Consider the following 8,178-nt stretch of genomic DNA (forward strand, 5'->3'; position numbering starts at 1 on the left):
ACATTTACCTATTACAAAATCACCTGCAGCGAGATAGTCAAAGCAGATGTTCGTAAGAGTTCTAAAAAACAATATTCTTTAGATAAGCTTTTTTCAATAAAAGTAAGCATGATAAGGGGAGTAAATAAATAATAAACCAACTTTAACATAGTTTTATAATTTTTTATGTATGTAATTCAGTAACAATTAGATTTTATGACACATTTATTTGCTCAATTGCATCGCTTTAAAATTTCAGGGCTTAATCAGAAATTCGGAATGTTTCTGTTTAAATGTTTACATGGCAACCTGATCATGTAAGGGTAAAAAATGCATATTTTTGATCAAAATTTGTTCATTATCTGTTGCATTGTAATTATTTATGTGTCATTCCGGCAGTATAATTTTCGAGTCCTTCTTTTGCCATGACAGCTGCAGAGTTTTTTTTTAAAAAAATTCAAAAAAGTGATCAACTATGCATATAAGGCATATTATCAAATATTTCCTAACATGCTTAAACAAAAATTATTTGTATTATTTTATGCAAATGCAAGTTTAACCAGAGATTATTTAAGTTGTTAATACAACAGTTCTATTCAAAAATGTTGCTATTTCCTCTTTAATTAATTTATTACTGTAAGTAATTATATCTGATTATCTGTTAATGATGTTTGTTGCATTGGATACAGTTATATAGCTTAATGAAATCTGAAAATTTAAAGTAATAATTTTCAAAAACACAAGTCAATCAAATAGACTGAAAATTAGAATAAAAATTTATTGCCTTTCAAATCTGGTTAACGCACAACTTTGTATGAAGCAGATCAAAGAATATGATTCTTTTAATTTTTTGTTGTAATTTTATTTTATTCGTCTGAGAGCTGTAAATTTTTTTAAAAAGAAAGCAATTTTATTTGACTAAAAAAATTTTATTGTAGCCTTACATATGTGCTTTTTCAATTGTGTATATCTGTTGAAAAATATGTGTTGTAAATATTTCTATATTACTTGATGGTAGCAGTCATTTTTCTACCAATAATTACTAACAAGTTTATTGGTTATATGATATACTAGTCAAAACATTCATATAAATTAAATACTATTTAATAATTTGATCTCATAATTTATTTTAAGATAGCTTAAGAAATTGTGTGCCTAATCAAAGAAATTTTGAATGGCTTAAAAGAATGTATTGTCTGTCAATAGTCAATAATATAACTTTTAAGATTATTTATAATGTGTGAATATTTTCCTGTGTATGAATGTGCAGTTTCCTCTGAAAAATATTTTCATAAATCTGTTAAGGCTCTGTTTCATTAACTGGTTTGATAATATATTAAAAAACTTACTAAACGATGTTCAAAAATAATGTACAGTAGAGTGCTGATTATTTGGATCAATCTTTTCAAGGCTTAAGATTAGCAATTGTAGTTTTGCCTATTATAACATACTGCAAATAGTGTGTTTAAAAGTTTAATTTCTTAAAATTTTATTCGAAACCTGTTTGTTCCCTTATTAGAAACTACTTGCCACCCACATTGAAACTGGGCGGAGAGAACAGGATGTTTTTTTCAAGGCTATCGATGGGCAAAAGAAGCCATTTTTTGAACATTTTCAGATATTCTAAAAGTAAAAAAGCACTTTTGCATAATTTTTTGTTGAAGAATGTGGGGAAAACACCACAATATTTGAACAATCCAGGTAATTGGACCATCGGTAAATCAAAGCATTATTGTATTAAACAAGACGTTTAAAAGCAAATAGTAATAAAATATATTTGTAGTGGTATGGGTGTAATTTGCCAAACTGTCTAAAATAAAAATTTATTGTACATTCTTTTATAATATAATTGTTAGGAACTATATGCTAGGCAATTTTGAATTGCTTAATGTCAATATTTTTTAATAATTTAATTTGAATTGAATAATTTAATTTGATAATTTAATCTCAGTTCTAGATCATGTTTAATTAAGAATTGTGCTGTTTGGAAACCAAAAATGATTAATCTATTTAAAATTCCTAAACGTTGTTTGCTTTTGGAGGTAATAGTACTTTTTACATACATAGTGTAAAATATAGTCAGCTTATTGGTGTTCTGATGGAAGCCAAGCAATCTGCCTAAAGAAAATTACGTTATCACTGTTAGAAGTTCTTTAACCTATATAATGTTGGTAGCTCTGGCATTATTAAATTAATGGCTCCCAATTTTTCACCTTCTTTGTAATTTTTACTAGTAACTGATCTCCATTTTTTTTTTTTTTTTACCTAATAATACTTTGTTATATAAATATTTAAAACTTGGGGGGCTTTAACAGAAAAAGACTCATTGGTCTCAGTTTTAGCCGGTTAAATTGTGGAAACTCTTCAATTTTTAGTTTCAAAGCGTTTGCAATTTTTACTTTAACTGATCAAACCTAGGCTTAGCTTTCATTCTTGCTTTTGTCCGTAACATATGTAAAAATCATTTCAGACGTGTAAGAGTTAGTCTTTTAAATGTTAGTCAGAGATCATTTGAAGTGTTTCCATCGTATTGGTATATGATTTCCATATATATGGTTTTCTTACCTATTAATACATTATTTTATAAACATAAAAAAAACTTGGAGCTTTAACAGATAAGGACTCATTAGTCCCAGTTTTGGCTGGTTGAAGGTAGAAACTCTTCGGTTTTTAATTGCAAAGCTTTTGCAATTTTACTTTAACCGATCAAACCTAGGCTTAGTTTTTATTCTTACTTTTGTCTGCAGTTTTACTACATATATAAAATGATTTCAGACTTGTGAGATTCAGTTTTCTAAATATTAGCTTGAAATTATTTAAAGTGTAATAAGAGAAACACTCTATGGTTTTTTGAGAACATTTTTACACAGAACTTACCCATTGTTTAACAATCATTAGGGAAAATCATAGAATTTAATCAAACTTGCTTCAGTTGCTTGGTAACATTGAAGAATTTGATCAAATTTCATCTCAACAAATGATTTGGTTAGGTTTATTAAGTGAGCAGTGATATGAAATATACCTGTGAGCAGATTATATTTCTCCTAGTTGCATATTTCTTACTCATAGCTGTCAACTCTACTGAATTTTTCAGTAGACTACTGGATTTTGCCAGTTTCTATTGGTTTAATAAAAATTCTCCTGGTTTTTGTACATTTTCGAAAATTCCCTAAAATTGTGTTCCCCTAAAATTCCAATAAAATTGTTCCTCAAAAGAAATCCCTATTAAAATAAAATTTTAGTGCACATTTTTTCTTGAATATTGAAATTAGTGTCACTAATACATATTAAGCGAGGATCATTTTAAAATTTCAGTCAACTATTTTTGATGAATTAAATGCCTATTACTATTCAAAATTATGAATAAACATAATACAAAACATTCAATATCATTTCATGTGAAATCACTACTGGAGAATATTGCAGTTTTTCTGTTTTGATGACTAAAATTCCCTATGTGTAAAGTATTTTGTATATTTTGCAACAATTATCATGAAATTTATATTTCTTAAAATCCACTGGATTTTTTTTTCTATTCATGTTTTTCTATGCATCATAGTGTGAAACTGCATCCTTGGGTTTTGGCTTGTTTGCCCATTTTGCATATCATATTAATGGAAAATACTCATTCATGTTATAAATAATTTCAGTTACGGTTCTATGTAGTATATACTGCCTTGAAATATTTATAGTATGACTCTCTTTTTATTTTCAACACATGCTCCATATTGAAATTTCGATTGTTCTCACTTTATTTTAAATGGATTACTTAAAAATATTTTTATAAAATTATTTATAATGAACTAAAACTCATTACTATGCAACTTTTGAAAAGTAGATACTATTCAGTTACTACTTGATGTCTTTAAATGTTCCTGAATGATTGTTGTTAAGTTGATTCTTTATTAATAATTGTATGACATTGAATATTTCCTTTGAAAAATGTATTTGTTTAAATACTTTTCTATAGTAATTTAGATTGTGTACAAATGCATTTAACATACTATTATGAGGTATTTGTTTTGTAATATTATTGACAGAAAAATAAATTCTAGGTCAACAATATTAGAAATCCTTATGTAAAAAAAAATTGAAACAAAAATTCATATTTAATTGTGTAAGTGCATTTAAAAAAAATTAATTTTATAATTTTTTAAAAAATTTAATGATACATTATTCAATACTGTGTAACATATATTTTAAATAATTTTGGAATTTTATTTTCTATCTCCATAGAAAAGAAAAGGTGTAATTGCATTAAAATAAATATTACATCAAAATTATTCAGCTTTCACAATTGCAAATCACAGCCATTGGCATGCATTAAGCAAATATAACATTGCCTTCTTATTACTAGTCTCTTTGAAGTTTTTAAAATTACGAAAAGTCTGTGAAATTGTGTGTTACTCATCTTTAACCATTGTGAATTATAGGTAATTTTTAGAATTGTATATTACATATCACTATATCATCTTTATACCATATAAACGAAAACGAAAAAAATCTTGTACAAATTTAATATTGTTTTATATTAGAAATAATTGGTCTTTCTGTGCAAAGTATCAGTAATGATATCTCAAATTGTATTTGATTTCTGAACTTTCAGAAGAGTGAGAAAAGCGTAGTTTTAAAAAAAATGAAGGTATTTTTGCTATTATAGCGTCTGGTACGGTGTTTGAAATGAACTTGATCTGAATGTCAAAATTCTGTAAACTGCACTGGACCAAATTTAAAGTATTTGCTTTATTCAATGCACGAGCTTTTAGTTTAGAATTCTTCATTCAATTGAAAATGTTCCATCTTTACACCATTTCAATTTTTCCAATGAACATATTGCCACTGCAGAAAAAAAAAACTATATTTTCGAGTGAGTGAACCAGTTGTATTTTAATAAAATAGCTTGCATTGCAATGTGAGGAATCTATAGTTTATTATCACTTTGAATATAATATATATATGATAAAAAAGAAAAAGAATTTTGTACATTTCACATGCGCTCAGAAAAATGTTTACTTTATATCATCAAAATTTTGCCTTTTTTTTTTTAATTGCTGTGCAATATTGTGTAGCTGATGTATGTGTCCTATGCATTAAAAGTGTGATGTTTAATGTTGTGTTTTTTTATTTGTAAAATTTATTCACTTCTTGGTGTTACGAGTGCGACAGTACATGGACTTTTTTTAATAAGATATTCGATGCCCAGTATTTAGCAACGGTATCTTTTTTATTTTAGTATTAATATTTAATAGCATGAGACTAAGGTAATATTTTCTTTTTGTTTATTTTGAACTTTTAATCTCAAGTCAGTATATATCTTAAATTACAAAACATTATTAATGCATTTAATGAATATAATCATAATTTCTCAGATTGTTAGATCCATATGAAATTTAATTTTTAATATCACGTTGGCAAGCTTTGTAAAAAATAAGCAAAATTATATTATTATTGGAATAAATTTGATATTTGCCGCATTTAATATCAGTTTCAGTAATTTTATATATTGGTATTGCTAAAAAAATTTCTTAGAGACCATTACTTTATTACAATATTTTTGTGATATCATAACTGCCAACCATGCTGATTTTTTTTAATTATATCAGAAAAATATTTAATGAAATTATACTTATTTATTAGCTAGCAAATTTTTATTTGACAAGATTTCTGATTTTATTAATTTTTAAAACTCACAATGTTAGAAAGCAATGGTGTCATATATATGTCTGTGAAACTATACATATTGAATACCATAAGTACCACAATATATTTTCAACTTCATATAACTTTTAAAATAATACTTGGAGGCTTCGCCCCCTGCTCGCTGGCACTCGCCAACCCTCGGAGCTGCTTTCGCAGTTCATTTCGGGTTGCTTTGCAATCCGATGCTCGCTTTACTCGCTCATTGGAAACGTTCTTACCAAAAACTTTTCATTGTAGAAAATTCTAAACCTGTGCATTTCAAAATTAATTTGAAATTGCAAACAGTTCACATATTTTTCTTAATCACACTATTCTAAATTTCAGTTGTTGAGAAAAGTGACTGTTGTAAGTTTTGTTTTAAAGTCTTTCCCACCAGAGGGCTAAAACCATATGAAATAGTACTGAATGCCGGATGTAAAGCATCGGCTTCGATGAAGATAATTTTGTGAGAAATTTTTTGATAATTCGATGAGAATTCCCCCGATTAGACATATGATTCTCACTACGTGCTCTTGCGCGCCGAAGCCTATCGATTAAAACGTATTAGTGTTTTATATAATATAGATTAGCCATATGATGCTCACTACGTGCTCTTGCGCGGCGAAGCCCATCAATTAAAAATTAAAACTGTTGCCAACGCGAGAAAAGAAATATCGGTTTTATTTATACATATGTATTAGCGTTTTATATAATAAAGATATTTATATCACTGGCCGATTTCATAACTGTAGTAGGACTGTCCCAGATAATTTCTTTATTTTGTAAAGTTTATAAATATGGAATTTTTAAAAGTTCTTAATAGAAAAAGAAATTTTAGTATTAAATAGCAGTTTCGAGCATAACTTTGAGTTATTTATTAAATATTATTTAATTTATATGCTATTTATTTTTCTTCAATATTTAATTTTGGGCTGTATAATCAAAATATCTGGCTATTGCTCGATAGACCAACTGGCCGGATACACACTGGGTATCCGTTGGATCCCTGTTAGTAATCCATACAGGGAGTTTTTTTTACTGCCCTTAATATATTTATAAAATACTTTGTAAAAATGAAGACCAATAATAAGTTTATTAGGAGACTCAAACTAATATTTATGCAAGGAAAAAAAAGTTGATGAAATTTGACATAACTGTTGAAAAAGGCAAGTATACAAAACTTGTTTGACTGCTGGTTGAAACTTGGTGTTTCTAACATCTGTTTTTGGATTTCTCGGTTACTCCATCAATCAAACAAGCTTTAAAATTTTGTATAGGCTCCTTCCTCAATAGTGATGTGTAAGATTCCAAAATTGATTTTGGTTTTTTCCTCTCAAATTTCCAATTTGAGAACCCAAAATTGATATTTATGCAATTAATTATTAAGTTTCTCTGTTTTGATTTCATATTTGACAAGGTTTTTAAGAATAAATCTAGGGAGACACCCTGTTTAAATTTACCAATTCTCACAAGTAATTTTGGGATATTTCTTTTAACCAGTTGTGTCACAAAAGCATGTAATGTAACTTCAAGTATACAAACCAGTTTATAAGCCAATGAAAAATGCCTCACAATGAGAAAAAGCTGCAGTTAAACTGATCCTGAAAAAATATGCAATGCTGAATCATACGAAGCGTAATGGTTAAGAAGAAAATAATTGCCGCTCTGCTTCACCAAGTGCAATTATGCTGCCATTGGAATTAAAACACCAATCTTTGCTTCTTACAATTGATATGAAAATTTGAACTGCAGTGGTTTGACAAAGAACTATTTTCAAAATGAAAGTGGAGGGTTCTCATTACAAAGGAAACTGCAGTAAGTGATCTATTTATATTACACAAGATTTAAAATGTTAGGTAAACAATAGGAGTAATCCTTGAATTTACTGTGTGAATTGTGAAAGTTTTGGAATCTTAAGACCGTTGATCTGCGAATCAATAATTTATATTCCGCCAAAATTTTCTCAGAGTTCCACTAATCTAAAATTTAAATTTTCGTTACTTACGCAAAATTTCGTTACCGAGACATACATCCTCCCCTTACCAGAGCCTTTTTTAACGCAGATTTGTTAGAGAAGAACACAACTTCAGATAAACTTTGAATATGTGAGACTTTTTTCAATACATTATTTATTACATTTTAATCTAAAACATACATTTAATTAAAACGTTTCTAACATGTGCGATTTCATTGTACATACCTGTGGTATTATCACTGTAAATTTCAAGGTTTTAATATTTTTTTAGTAAAGTACAAAAAAGGAGGAATATGAAATTTTTTTCAATGTATAGGTTCTTTTCTTGAACAAAACATTTTTTCTTTTTCTCATTAAATTTAAATGTTACTTTTGTGCACAAAAATGATTATTTTATTTATTAACTTTTTATTTAAAACAAAATTAAACATTAAGCACTAAAAAATTAAGGGGAAAAATTTTTAGCCAATTTCTTCTTCAGCAATCATGTGTCTGTATTACATAAGAAAAATATTGTAGTTTTAATGATTTCTTTTTTTTCAATG

The sequence above is a fragment of the Parasteatoda tepidariorum genome, chromosome 8, assembly GCF_043381705.1.
Source record: "Parasteatoda tepidariorum isolate YZ-2023 chromosome 8, CAS_Ptep_4.0, whole genome shotgun sequence".
Lineage (NCBI taxonomy): Eukaryota > Metazoa > Arthropoda > Arachnida > Araneae > Theridiidae > Parasteatoda > Parasteatoda tepidariorum.